At 42.4% G+C, this 15,404-nt stretch overlaps 1 protein-coding gene across 4 annotated transcripts in view; it reads left to right on the plus strand.

The window, feature by feature from the left end:
* The first annotated feature begins 8,199 nt into the window (after positions 1-8,199).
* tnrc6c2 (trinucleotide repeat containing adaptor 6C2) overlaps positions 8,200-15,404 on the plus strand; it is a 54,928-nt gene continuing 47,723 nt past the window's right edge. For 2 of the 4 annotated variants that reach the window (XM_084930992.1, XM_084930991.1), the window contains exon 1: positions 8,201-9,024. The gene's annotated coding sequence lies outside the window, so the exon portion shown is untranslated. Of the gene's footprint in view, positions 9,025-15,404 lie in introns of all 4 variants that reach the window. The other 2 variants (XM_084930994.1, XM_084930993.1) reach the window with 2 other exon arrangements.

The raw sequence follows: 15,404 nt of genomic DNA on the forward strand, positions 1-15,404 counted from the left end.
AAGAAGGGAGGTAATTCCAGCCAGGTCCTGCTTAACACCTTCAATTTGTCTTTTGCTTCTCACACCCTTGCACTCCCTCCTCCTTCTCATCCTCCCCCTCCTCCTTTCCTCTCTCCACTTCACTCCCCCCCCTTTCCATGTCTCTCCATCTATCTTTCGATCTCCATCCCTCGCCTTCTTTCTCACTCTGTCTCTTTCCCTCATTCCCAGTGATGGCTTTCCCTCTCTCAAGGTGATGGAGGCGGGTGTGTATGGGTCTCAGAGAGCACGCCTCAGGGATTATACAGCCCGCTCGCATGAAAGATTCATGATGCTCAGGAGTGTGTGTGTGTGTGTGTGTGTGTGTGTGTGTGTGTGTGTGTGTGTGTGTGTGTGTGTGTGTGTGTGTGTCGCTCACGCTCAGGCACTGACTGGAAAAAGGGAACATGGAGAGACAGAGAAAAAAGGAAAGGAGGTGGGGGGATGGAGGGTACAGAGTGTGAGACAAATTGATGGTGCACACCAGGGCTAACTCTCCAGGCTGTGATTATACTGCTGGCTTCTTTGTACACACTTTTGGATGCCATCTTAGTCAGGTCTGTCTTACGGATGACAAAAGTTTTGAACGGAAATAAACTGCATTGACAGGACTGGTGGAAAATACCCAAACATGAGCTACATGAATGAATTTTCAACAGGAGAAACGTGATTGGAATAAAACCCTATCACAGTCAGTGCCAATGTGAATACATGTAATAACTGTCTAAAAACGAGACCTTATCCAAAATGCTATTTGTTTGAACGGACCGAGAGAGAGCTGCGCGATGCACTATCAATTAAGAAGCAGCCATAGTCAGAAAGTGCATTAACTGGATTATTATAAACTAAGAAACAGGTATTATCTATTCATTATGTATTCAAAAACATATTTACATAAATCCATGAAAAGTCTAGTGTTTCATCCAAGAATGAAATATTCTCTAGACAACTGAACAATTAATAGACAGAAATTAATATTTTTCAAACCAATTCAGTACCTTGCAATGCAAAAGTCATCATTTTATACAATAAATCTCATCAACGCCTGATGATTTCCTATGATGTGGAATCTGCTTACCTTTTTTTGGACCTACTGACTTATTTGATAGCCCATGCCTATTGAATAAGATCCTACCCAGCCTAATAAGAAAAAATTTGGGCCCAATCTAGCTTTAAAGTCATCAGTCAGGTCTTGGACTGAACCAGTAAAGACATCTGATGTACATTTTTACAAAGATCTGCCATGTAGTGCACACAGACAGATAAAAAGACCTGTAAATCAAATGCCAAGTTTCCTTTTCACAGAGCTGTACAGGTGCTCAGTCTGAAAACAGCACTGTGGTAAAAAGCAAGCATTTTGTTTGTGTAGTTGTACTGTTACAAGTTCTCACGAGATGAAATGCAATCTGGAGGTTCAGTTTGACCCATACATCCACAAGAACACTAAACATAGGTTTATAATACAATGGAAAAAGAAATGGCTTCCAAGAAAAAACACCTAGAAGAGTCCTGTGCATCGGGACTCCCCACTGTGCCAACCCACAGGTTTCACAGAAACGAATGAACAGGCTATGTTACAAGCAAGTAAAGCTGATCTGAACAAAGCACACACAGAGACCGACATGAATACATATTGTGTACTGTCCAGAGGATAAGTGTTGACAATATATTATATGTAGTGAGGATTTCTATAGATGGGGCAAAAGGCAAAAAAGGGCAAAAGGAGATTAGTAATACAAAACTGGAAGAAAAAGCTGGGAAATCATCAGGTTAATCAGGGACTAACAAAAAACGTACAACTGATAGAGTTGGGGAGTTGAGTAGAAGGAAAACTAACTTTTTCACTGCCCTCCTCATGTCTCAGCCTTCGTCTTTCTCTCTTCCTCTCTTTGTATGTACATGGCTCCCTTCTTGTCAGGTTCATGCCAGGAAAGGCCGTCTGGCACAATAAGTAGCATTTGCTATGAGCGTCTCTGCCAGAGGAAGTGTGTCAGTGCCAAGTGTCTATTGGTGTAGGACAACTCTATTCATATGCCTTCACCTTGGCAGTCTTTCTGTGAACGGAGAGAGGGGAGGAAGTGGTGGTTGTGTGGAGGTGAGTATGTGTGAGAAACGTGAATGTGTTTATCTAAACCTCTTTCGGTGGCCTAATGGCCCTTTCCCGGCCTGTTCTCTCTCCCTCTCGCCAGCATCTTCAAACACATTGCATTATTGCCACTTTTGATTGCATTTCAGATTAGAGAGTACTGGTGGCGAGCACATAAGAGTCAAACAGAGGGAAAGAGAAATGGTGGCAGAGAGAAAGAGATGGATGAGGACCAGAATGAGAGAGCCCGAAGAGAGGCGGAACAGAACGATAGTGGTGAGGGAAAAAAGAGATAGACAGACAGACGGTGAGGATGAGAGAGAGAGATAGAGCTTAAATGAGGGACAGAGAGGAAAGTGGAAACAGGAAAAACAGAGGAAACTCTGGAGGAGAATATTATATGGCCCTTACCCCCCTCTGGTAAAGCAGCAAATGGGAGCGGCTGAGTACCCACTATTCCAGTGACCTTGGAGGTCAGTTGGAGGAAAGCAGCATTAATCAAACTGACGCCCAGGCTCAGGCGGATGATAGCAGGCAGCAATGCTCACAACAACTATGCACACATACACACTCAGCCGACTGCCATCCCCAGCACCCCCACCACACCATCCCTGCTTATATACACATCTACCTCCCTCCACATTTATTTGTATTTTTCCTCTCATTCTTTCTTCTCTTTGCATTATACCCTCTTTTCTTTCCCCTCTCTTTCCCTCCCATTATCCATTTCTCTCCTCCTTCTTCTTTGTATGCCCTAAACTCCCTCCGGATCTCCAGCTACACACAGTGAATTAACCCATCTCCACCCTGTGTTAATGGACTTCTAAATATCAGCTCTTGCCTGTAGATATGCCACCAACATTTACATTGATTCTGGGATTAAGTCAGTTGCCTTCTGGCCACTTGCAGACATATAGATATCAATTTGCTTGTGTTGCTCATTGGTACATATTCCGTGTAAATGGCTGGTGGGGTTTCAAATATGCATATTCTTCTCTGTGTCTGGAAATGTAATGTTTGTACAGAGGTGTGTGAAAAGTGAAAAATGATATCCAGTGCCAGACCTGTATATGTATATCCATATGGGCTTTATTCTGCCCTTTTCCATGTCAAACTTGCATGTAAATACAGAAACAGTCATTCATATAATATTACATTGTCAAGCAAGTCAGTTATTTTTTTATTTTTTTGATTGCAACATGTTTGCAATCATAACAAGATGAGGGCAGCAATGGGTAGATCGCCATCTCCCCTTCCTGTAGCTGGGGATAGATACAGCTACATTAGGACCCTTTCACTCTTTACACTGTGCAATAAAAGCCAGCCAGAAAAGTATAATCAACAAGCGCGTACGTGTGGTGTTTCTGCGTGTCAGTCAGTACAAACCAGTCAATACACCCAGGGCCTGCTAAAAAAGATGCGTGCATGTTTGTTGTTGTGTATGGGAGAGAAAAGTGTGCGTGCACGTGTTTGCGTTGAGAGCTGGGGGTTGGTTAGAGGAGTCTGGGTTAATCTGTGACCGCTTGTCTGTGCCGATGATAGTATTGATCTGATGAAGATCATCTGAAGGTCAGGATATGTTGTCTTTGTTCAGGGGGCGCCTTGATTGTGAGGCGCTGGCTGTCTTTTCGCTGTCTGTATAACTGCTTATAATACTTCATTTTTTAGTAGACATGTTTTAAACACAAAGTGAAAAGTGAAGAAAAATAAATCTCCAGCTTTGGGCCAATACTAGTATGAGATTAAGTGGAAAACGTGCTTGTATCGGTGTTTTGACAGCATTATTATGATCAGTAGATTACCCAGGCTGAAAAGCAAATATTGTTATGCTGGCATTTTGTGATTGACACTTCTACTACCTTCCCTTTCTGTGGGTCATTATCATCATTTCAGAATGATGAAACAGAAACTAGGCTTGTTAGTACTTAATTATTCATTTGAATCCATAAAGGCAATCAATTAAGCTTAAGTGTGCAATAAATCTGATTAACCAGTCAGTTCCCAAAACACCATAAAATCCATGCAGGTCTTATATGCTGGTAATGAGTTTGCAAGTAGGGAGGGGGAAGGGGCTAATAAGTGAGAGTGCTCACCCACAAACACACACACACAAACCTTGGTGCGTAAAACACAATTGTGCTTGATGCATTTTTTTTTTCGGGTGATAATTTGATGTATTAGCTTTTGGGGACGAAAGATAAGCAGGGCTTAATGTATGCTAATATTAAGGTCTGCAGCTTGTAACAAAATAAAGCAAGGTCATCAGAAAACGGCACATGTGTAATTAATAGATGAATTCATTACAAAAACAATGACTCCGTTTAGAAACACTCATTAACAAGATAAGGCATTTGAAATGGAAATACAAATGTTAACGGTAATGTGTTGACAATCAGAGCAGCTAAATTCAACCTTGAAACGTTTTTAATGCAGTCCGTGCCCATTCGATTGGGCGAATGTGCTGCCCTCTTTTCTGCCACTGCTGTATCATTCCTTATTATTCTCTGACATACTTGCTTGCTGATGCTCTCCCTCCCTCCCTTTTATCCCAGCCTTCATCTATCCTTCTCTCCCTCCCTCCCTCTTTTGCTGGCCTTTACCTGCTCGCTTGTCTCGGGGGAAATTACCACAGCTCAGAAACGCTGTCCTACTGCCTGCACTGCAACGCTCTGCTCTGCTGTGCTCTGCCTCCCTCCCTCCACGCATACAGCACACATATGGACACACGCAAATGCATACACACACACGTGCACCGCAGACACACAGTCAAATACAGGCATGCACTTAAAAGCACCAGCACATACACACAAAGACTGCATAACCCCTTTCCCACCCCAAGCATAACCCCTTTACCAGATGCTGCTTTCTGTTTATTCTTGCTATTATGCTACCCAAAGCAGTACACGGGTACAGAGCAGTACAGAGGATTAGAGACACTTGCTGCCAGTGCTTAGACTGAATTTGTGTGTCTTCATGAACTTCATACATGCTGTATGTGGCTACAGCTAAAAATGAGCACGACTTTTGTACATCAGACCTCTTCTCACACTAATTCGCTCTTTAGTCTTAATGAAAGTTAATGAAAAGGATCCCTCCTCCTCTTCTCCTGCACTAGCATGCCTTTAGCTACTAGCAGTCTTCCTTATCTCCCAATGCAATGCTGCAGACCTTGGAGATGAGCAATGAGCAACTCAGCAGGGTTTTCCCACTCTGTGCTGGTATTTAATGGATAGGCACTTCAATCAGCACTGCTAATCAGAGTGAGAAAAGCTTCCCATGAATGTTTCAGTTCAACCACAAAGCAACCCACTTGCAAATTTCGCCTTGAAGTGGCAGAACTGGAGGAGTCACTGTGCAACATTCTTCTTTTATGGGCAGTTAGGAGATGGTCTCTTCCTGTCAGAATTATCATCATGACGGCCCTTTTGCATATGTCAAGTCATGCCTTTGGAAATGTCACTTTGAGAGAAGCGACAGTAGCTCGCTGTCTGCATTTTGATTACTCACATACATAGATTCCAGACTGATGCAGAGGATTGTGTATTCATAATCAATACCAAAATACTGACATCCCCAAGTCATGAGTTACCCCACATCATACACCAAACTGGAAATCTCTTTTTCTGCATTATGTAGTGAGTGAGGTTTTAACACCGAGACCTGCTTTTGGACTTGGTAAATCCTCAGATCATGTTTAGCTAATTCCACAAAATGAAAGCTCTTGGTAGTACCTTTGAAGAGGTGCTTTGTATTTTTGAGTAAGGCAAAAAAACATAGACTGTAAGTTCTATGAATTCATTTAATGATCCCATAAATCTACCTGATCTTTCATAAACTAGATTTTGATCTCAGAAGGAAAAATACAGTTCGGGATTCTGGTTATGTAATTTGTCTGATGCGCCTGCGTTTTATTAATGTGTGTGTGCGCATATTAAAGTCTCAAGTAGGAGATACTTTGTGTCGATAAGACGTAGCCAGAGAGCACGTGCATTAAATTTGCATGTCGCCTTGTAACATACAAGTGTGTATGCGTGCTTGTGATATGAGTAAGTGTGCGCGGTAAGCATAGGAATTTGTGGTTTGGTGTATACACATGCATACTTGGGTGAATATGCGCATGTGTGTGTGTGTGTGTGTGTGCGCGTGTGGCAGACTCTGGCAGCAGGCTTGAAATTAAAACCTTATGCGGAACAGAGCTTGTGATTGAACTGGAATTAAAACAAAAGGCAGAAGAGCACGGAGTAAAAAAAAAAAAGAAATGGGGAGAGGAGAAGGAGATGGCGAGAGCAGCAGGAGGAGGAGAGGTGTATTGTCTAAGAAGAGAAGAAGTGAGCGATTGCCACCACTGCAGTACTACAGCTCGTCTGGGTTGTTTCTTATCAGAATGTCAGGCAGACCTTTCCCATTGACTCGCTTCTGTCAGCAGTCTTCTTAAATGTGAAAGCAATTAGGGAAATTGGCGGAGTCAAAGAAACATCTCAAAGACACCTAAAAGAATAGCTGTGATGAGTTGGAGAGCGCATGTGGAACAGGGAGGGATGAGCGCACACTCACATAAAATACATGTGAATGTCTGCACTCAGGGAGAGACACACTCCCTGTCTTTTTTTTTTCTTAATGCACATACACCTGACTAGCTCTTGCCTTTGATGGCTGAGATCATGTCGAACCACAGTCTTCGTCTCAAGTCTGAGCTGTCCTTTGTGGCGCATGCATTTCTGTGTCTCTTTGATATCTCCTAAGTAATGCACTTTAGTTTTCTTGACCTAATAAATCACCAAATTGACGCTTCAAGTAAGCGTATTATATTAATTCTGGGACAAAATGATTACTAGGAACACAGCTTATTCAAATGGCACACATTACAAGCGAATTCCTGCATTTTCCCTTTTAATAGCCTGAACTACACTTGCCTTAAGGCGTTTCTGAAGGCATTCCCCTCTGCTCTCACCTCTCTTAACCCCTGAGCATGGAGCATCTGCTTTCTCCATTCAGTTGGAGCTTGCTGATTTAATAGCTCTGGGCATATTGCCTTGAAAAGGAGGAAGAAAAAAAAAACTTTTGGCCAGGGCCCCTGGCTTTCTCATTAGTAGTCTCTCCCTGCGATGTATAGGAGCATTCTCACTGGTCAGCCCTCCTCTTTGTGGAACACAGTCTTGACCTGTTCCCACCACACATTGTCTGTGTGTGTGCATGGAGCGGTCATTTCCATGAGAAAGGAGTGCAGAGAATGGACAGGGGCTGCGTTTTCTTTCTGTGAGATGGCTGCAGACGCGACTGAGGGTGCACAAGGGCGACCTCATCCATCATGTTGTGAATAGCCTAAAATTATCGCCCAGTGTTTCTGGACATCATGTGATGAAGAGATTCTTGACATAGGTCATCTTGGGTAAAAGCAACCCGGGGCTGGCTCTCTGACCCCAGTTTTTGGGGGGTTTGTTTTCACTTGCTTAAATAAAGTTCACAGTGTAACTGCCAGTTGCTTATGGAATTTATACACATTTACCATTTTAGTTATGCATCACATAATGTATTGTACTAGATAAAATATGAAATCTTACGTAAAATATGTGGCCCTTTAAACAAAAACTATAGGTTAAAAGGAGGCTAAAAAATGATTACACATGGTTACTAACAAAAGTAGGTTTGCAACTATAAACATTGTCTTTGCTATTATATTGAGTAATTTGATCCATTCTTAAAATTAAAAAAAAATGATTGGAGCAACCTTAATACTTAAATAGCTAATCTGCTGGGTATATAATTCAAAATGCCTATACTTTGTTCATGTATGTTCTTTCCACAGCATGACATGTCTCACATTTGTTTCTTTTTTTAAGCACACAGTGTTTGCTGCACGCTTCAGCAATTACCCTGGAAATATGAGCTGGCTGCCTCTGTCCCCTTTTTGTTTTGTTTTTTTCCTGGTTGTCCGTCGCATGGTTGTATTAAAAAGGTCCATCCTCGGTGGCCAGTCGGGAGGTTTGAAGACCGGAGGAAGGCGGGGCGAATGGGCGGAGTTAGTGTTTTGGTTGGTCGGGAGTGACGTATCCGGAGCGACTTCCTGGTCTGTCTGCTCCCTGGGAGGAGGAGACGGAGACTGCAGTGTTGTTAGTTTGAACAAAATGGCTGCGAGACCACTGTCAAGGAGAGCTCACTGAACGCCTACCATGAGTGTCCGCTCCGCCGTCTGGATCAACACAGAATGTATTTCCCCGGAGTCGCTACTCATTTTGCATTTGCGGTAGCCAGTCCGTCGCTAGTCGTCCAACCGACGACTTAAACAACAACAACAACAAAAATCTTTTGCACTTTAAAACAAGTTGGGTGGCTGGCTGACGGCCGTCGGCTTGCTCCGCGAGAAGTCATCGGCGATTTTTTTTTTAACGAAAACTGCCTGATTTCTCTGGTTTGCAAAACCTAGCAACGGTCGACGACTTACGACGCCAACCAGCTAACGTTAGCTTACATAATTTAGCTGCTTTTAAAAGTCATTTTAATCGTGTTCGTAATTTTTTTTGTTTTTGTTATTAGTGGTGCTTCGTCCGCTTCCCCGCCCCCTCCCCCCCGTTAAATCGTGACGTTTTAACAAATTGTTTTTGGTAAAAATAATTTCACAGCGTATGTGTTTTGGGTTTTATTTTTTAATCTTTTTTCTTCTTGCTCAAAGCATAAATTACCGTACTTGCTGTGTATATATCTGGCTGAGTAGCCGTTGTTTACCTCGGTATCTTGTCACCAAGCTGCTACAGCAGCAGTCGGCTTATCTACAAAGTCTGACTTTAATTACGACTAAATCTCTGCTCCATCTCTTTACGGGTAACTTTAGAAAAGACATCGGATAATGCTTCTATGCATTTTTCCCCCCTGCCATGCATCGACTCTTAACTGAAAGCTGCCAAAGCTGTGATTAAAGCAAGGTAAGTTTATACATTTAATTTATTTATATATTTATTTAGATTCTTGGCAAACTGATGAATAATGTTAATCAACGTTTGACAATCAAAAATCGTAGCGGCAGCCGGAAAATGAAAATAGCCGTGTTCCTCTATAATTAAGCTAAAGTATATCACTCAGCTCTAGTCTCATTGACATACAGACTAAGCCCGGTTAACAACAGCGGTAATGCCCCGGCAAACGCTCAAGTGCTATATCATTAAAACATCCATTAACAGTTTACTAAGCGTGTTTGTTTTGCCCAGATTTCTGCTCACATTGTTTATGCAGGGCATTCTTCGGCAAAGGAAAACACTGATTGAGCCGAGTTATTCTTCCATGTGCCTTTAAACACGGGTTTGATGACTAATTTTAGTGTATTTATTTGAAGGGTCTTGAATATGTTGGGAACTTTTGTGTTATATCATAGCCCTTTTATGATTGGCTGAGTGCGCTGGAGCACACTCTGTACATGTGAGTGTGTAATGTGATGGTTTCTTGGAGCCACTGGGAGAATTGCTTTGCCTTTTCCAATGTATGTGTGGTTATTAGAAGGTAATGGGGCGCTAATTTTATAGTTATAGTTTGATTGCAGATAGCACAGAGTTGCATTAGGGCTGTAACACCTTTTTATATTTTCGTTAAATGTTTTAATTCGTGCCTATCCGATGTAGTTACACTTTTCTTAAATGTGGCAAAGGCACAGTCCCATTTGTTCCCAATTTTCGCTACGCTCCGGTCTGTGGTTCAACTGTATCACATTATGTATCTTGTACACCATTGTACATTCCACTACACTAATTCTTAGTACATTATTAAACATAGCTGTCCTGTCTCTCTTCCCTCCTTTCCTCCACACCCCTCCTTCCCAACTCGGATTGAACTGTCGCTTTCCATTGCTTCCCCCCTTCGTGCATCCTGTCCCCAGGCGCTGGAGTATAGCTTTTAATATCTCCACCGCGTGTCTTAATTGAAGTACATAATTTCCTGTTCAATTTCAAACCCCCTTTTCCTCCACCCCTCCTCTGACATCTCTGTCACCACTGTCTTATCTCTACCGTCACACATCAGTGAGGTGATGAAATGAAAAATGTGCCCAAGCTGTAGTGGCACACCGTACATTTGCAGTCAGATGGGGATGGTTTATTTTTGTGTATGATGGATATATGCACTGTCTGTGAATGTAAATATTTTTGTGGCATATTCAGCCAGTGTCTGCACATGTGCAATGCCTTTCATTTTTTTGCCATGGGACTGTGTGACTATTTATGTCTAGCTCAATACCTTTGCCATTAAGTAATGCCTTCCAGTTGTTAATCAGGACTTGAGCGCACCCTAGACGGCCAGCTGACAGACAGGCACAAACACACAGCCCTTTTTTGCCCAGAGCTAAGGGTCCTTCAAGGCTGATGAGCATGCAGTAAGGGGATAGCTCTGAAAAGATGTTTCGGGGGGTGTCCAAAATGAGTGGAGAGAATAGGATGCTCTTCACCGTGGAACAAAAAGGAGGAGGGAGTTTAGTTTTTCTTAAATACCATGCAATTACCTTTACCATTACTAGACACAACTGTAACTAGCACTTAAACCACAGCAAGTGGCTCATCTCGAAGGCAGTAGGGTAAATTTGGGATTGCACATGGACCTTAGATCACCATTGATGGCATCACTCCTTAGGCAGTGCATGTTATGCTGCAATGAAAGTGCAGGTTTTCTGCCAGGAGCAGTCAGGAGCAGTGTGGAGTATCTGGGGGTGTAGCACTGATTTTGCACGCCACTGTCCACCTGCCCTACTGTGATACTGAGGGAGCAGTGCAGTAGTCTCTGTGTACATGCAACTCTAGCAACTGTTGCTAATGAAAGCAGACAGAGAGAGACACTCTGGGGAGTTTATTCCCTACTTCCAGCATGAAGAGAAAGTACTGTACCAACAGTATCGAAACATGTATCGAAATATGCTTAATGTCATTCACATGCAGCAGTAAATTAGGTAGTCTGCCCTGCTGTAATTAGTCAACATAAGCAAAGCATTATAAGTTGAACTGCCGATGGGAAAACAGTATTAAAGATTTGCTTGGTTCCTTTTTATTTTTAACTTTTTTTAAAAAAAAACTTCAATTCATTTGAACTGTATTTATGTGTGGAAAGTGGTTAGCCCACTGTCACTGTTAATGTAACAGTTGTAGTATAAAAATAACCGAAATGTATTAAATGTGCAGAAAGTCTGGCATAAATATTGGTATATGTCCTATTGTCATTAAAACATTTCTGAATTAAATTAGCTCAGTCTTGTGACGTTTACCTTAGTCCCAAAATGCAAAAGGATTCAAAATGAGAAATTTCGTCTCACAGAGGCTCAGACTCAATGAATTGTATTACTTCTTTTGCCTTTTTGGCAGCATTGTAGGCAGGAAACACATTACCCATGTTGGCTCTGGATCTAACCAGGCTTTAGGCTGTTGGCATCTAGACACTGTTTTGATTAGAGTGTATTGTAACAATGCCGGGAGGACAAATCTTGGCAGTAACTCCATCTGCAGCCCCTTATCACTAAAGGGGCAGGATCATTTATTTGAAAGGAAACCCAAGGCTTGCTTATCCTTAGTTGACCCTTTGCAGACAAAACATGAACACTAGTGTAAGTTACTATCATTAGCCTTGTTTCCACTGCAGGGCCAAGTGTAAATATACTGTATCCACCATGCATTTTTCTGTACAGTGGTAAAATAGTTTATTTTCCTTGTCAGATATTTTGTTGTGGCCCTGGTGAAGCCCCCTGTAGTTGGACTTGTGTGTGGCTTCTGTTGTCAGTCCTCTCCCCCTGTCATTGACCCTATCCCAGGCTTTAGTGTGGTAGTTACTGAGCCTGTGATTATGAGGCTTTTCAAATAACTGGCACAGTCGCGATAGATAACACGCTTAACACCGCCGCAGGGTGCTCCTCAAGTAAGGGTACATTGACAGTAGAATCAGCTGGATTGAATAGGGGGCTGCCAAAAGCCATTAGCCTCTTCCTCTGCTCACTGTATTGCTATTTTAATGTCAAGGGGGCAGGATCTAGATTTACCAAGCAATGGTGTTTGGTTTGGCCATTGTACCAAATGAGTAGTGTTTATGTGGGCACACCCCTAAGGGGGGAGTGTGTCTGTACTTTGTGTTTGCAGTTGTAATAACAGAGCACCAGAAAGCCATAAATGGTTACAGTGTCCTTTGATGGATGTAAACTAGAAAAGAAAGCTTTTTAGGTTACATCCATCTATCGTGTAGACCAGGCTTTACTGTTGTTTTGGTATAAGATGGTGATCTCATGTTATGAGATCTTACACTCTCATACCCATATCTGGCATTTCTTGATTGTGAATTTGCAAAAATTGAAGATGCACTCTAAATAGGCAAGGAAGAAATTAGTTTAAGTTGTGAGTAAAAGGTGGCAGTTTAAGGAATCCTCTTGTGATTAGTAGCCGCACATACAAACTAAAGGGAGGTGGATGTGTAATTGTCCCTTCCTCCTTATCTAACTTCTGTGCCAATTGAGGGGGCAGGGGCTTTAGGGGCCCACCAAGGGTAAGCTAGGACTGGGTGGACGCAGGGGGATGGGGGAAGCGAAGCTGAAACCCATCGAGCTGCTGCCTGAGAGTGTTGGCAGGGGTCCAGGGGAATGTTCAATGTGCCGAGGTTTGGTTGGGGCCCCGGTCCCTCCCTCTACTTAATGTTAGCTAATTGGAGAGACGTGGACAGAAGGAGATTGGCATCAGATAGAAACTGACAGAGAATATGCAGGACAAGCAACCATATAATATTCCCATTTCCTGCTCAAAATCAACAGACATCCTTACTCATTATGTAACAGGACTTGGTCCCTACAGCACTAACAAAGCTTGCAGTTATGGCAGTGTAAATCGCACTAGCATGCACTAGCTCTCCCTTCACTGGGGTCATGGCTTTGGTTGATAATCCACGTCAATTCTTACCCCTGAACACGAACTTGAATACAGTCAATGAACTTTATCCGTCTGCTTTTACTTTTATTGATGTATGGATGTAAAAGTGGTTTTCACAGCTCAATTTGCACTTCAATATATGACAAATGATAACAATAGGAAATAAAAATAAATCATGTTTGTTGGTGGCAAATCAGGCCACCTTACAACACAAAAACAACAAGAACAGTATTAAAAGGTAGGAAGAATAAAAATAAACATATAAAACAAGATAATAGCTGATATGCAAATTAGCATAGTACAGTAGGCACAAACCATTGAAGGCAGCAGGAATGTCATTTTGCAAGTATTTTTCATATTTAAATATCTTTATTAGTAGTTTTCTCAGTTGTTTTTTTTTTTTCCAACCAATAGCTGCAAGACATTTCTGAGGATTGTTATTGGCCACATAGACCTAGGGTGGGTATTCATTCTTATTAGATCAGTTAAGCCAATTTTTACTTTAAATTAAAAAAAAAAAATGGTCTAATGTTTTATTTCACTTTGATAGATGTAGGCTTTTTTTGTGTCAGAATATCTGTATCTCATCTGCTGTCCAAACAGAAGGAGCTGTTGTGGCTTTTTCTGCCTTCATTCTTTTCCTCTAGGCATTGTTCCTGCATCTCTTTGGAGGCTTGCTTCTCACTTTCAGAGACTGACTGATTGCTTATACTGCTGGCAGTCAGTAAATTGTTGATGGGACATTGTGTATGCCCATGTGCTTAGACATCAATCTTTTCTGAGTAGAACTTTGTCTTTTCAGCCTTGGGTGTGTGATCATTTGGTGGAAAGTAGGGAAATTTTGGTTAGTCCTCACTTCCTGATATACCTTCAAAGGACTCTTTGATGGTTAAGTCTCAGTTTATGACTCAGGTTAGAATAACATTTAGGTGTGGGTAAGGTAGCCAGATGTACTAGCTGACAGAGACAAGTGCCACTGGCAATGGTAGAATTGCTGGCACGCCGACAGTGCAGTCAAGCTATAGAAAGCACTCAAAAATAAACACATACACCAACACATTCAGCTTGACAGCTTCTTCTTGAATTCACTAAGCTTTAGCAGTGGTGATGGCAAGGACCAGGCTTTGCTTAGTCTTGTGTATTGTGCTGTTTTTCAGTTTAATGAGCTGCCACTGTGTTAAAGTTTCATATCTGCTTGGCAGAGGCAGCAGCCAAGACTGTGAGAGAGAGTTTTCTGGAAGAAAACCTCAAAGCTGTTATTTATAGCACAACTGACTCCTAATATGTGGTTGTTTGACTTTTCTTCCTCCCCAGTATTCCCCCCGCCAAACCAAAACACTGCTCTCCAGGGGCCATCTCTTCTTTACAGGTTTTACCAACATACAATATGTATTCCACAATTCACTGAGCAAGCCTAGTCTAATAGCAATAAAGTGCACTGTATATTTTCATAGACCATTTTGACCACCGGCTGTAAGCAAAGCCGATATGCACTGTATGCACAGGATGCTTACAAACCGAGCACTCACTGAGACTGAAGGATAGAAAACACAAGAAAATTGTTATTAGCACTTACCAACCGTGGAATTTACAGGCTTGTTTTCCCCAAGCTGTTCAGGTTGAGAAAACACAAATGCACTCCCACACACATTTGTGGAGATTAGTTGGGGTGTGTTGCAGTATTAGCAGGTATTGAGGAATTATTCCCCAGGTAAAGGCTGCCTAAAATGTTCCATGTAATAAGGCTCTGGAGAGTCTCATAGCTTCCATAATACGACAGGAATGGGTGGTTTTCTGAATGGCAGCGGTGGCAGATTTACCACAATCTGTGGTCACGAGTCTTGACTCTGTTATTCTCCCCCTGCCCCAAGAGAGGAAACTCCTCTTCCTACTCTTGTGTTTGTGGTGTTGTCTGTAGCCATTCCAAACATGATTCTCCATGTTTTGATTGCTCTTCTTTTTCTTTTGAAGTCCTGTGTCTCCTTTTCATTGTAACGCAGAGAATAACATTAGCACAGTTATCCTCCATTTTTCCCATTCTCTACCAGCCTTGCATTATTTTTTGCCCTCAACCTTATTTTCGCTGTCTGGTTCTTTTGACACTAGTGATCAAGGTGTACGAATATTTCAGCCCCCCCCCCCCCCCCCCCCCCCCCCCCCAACTCCACCCCTGTCCTCCAGTCTCTCCTTGGTCTGCCAGACTCAATAGAGCTTCATTCAGTTTTGTTTCCAACTCCTCTCCAGTGAGGATTCTTTTGGTCTTTGCCCTTTTCCAGCAGTATTTTTTCTTTCTCTGTGTGCCCTGTCTAGTTCTCTGGCGGCTGTCGTTCTTAATTGGTATTGCTCTGCGTCTGCTTTCATCCTCCGCCTGCTCCCTTTCCTCCATCCCTCCTCCCTCTTTTCTGCATCCCTGGCGGAAGAAGACA

Source organism: Perissodus microlepis, chromosome 6, assembly GCF_051167445.1.
Source record: "Perissodus microlepis isolate ML-2025 ecotype Zambia chromosome 6, ASM5116744v1, whole genome shotgun sequence".
Lineage (NCBI taxonomy): Eukaryota > Metazoa > Chordata > Actinopteri > Cichliformes > Cichlidae > Perissodus > Perissodus microlepis.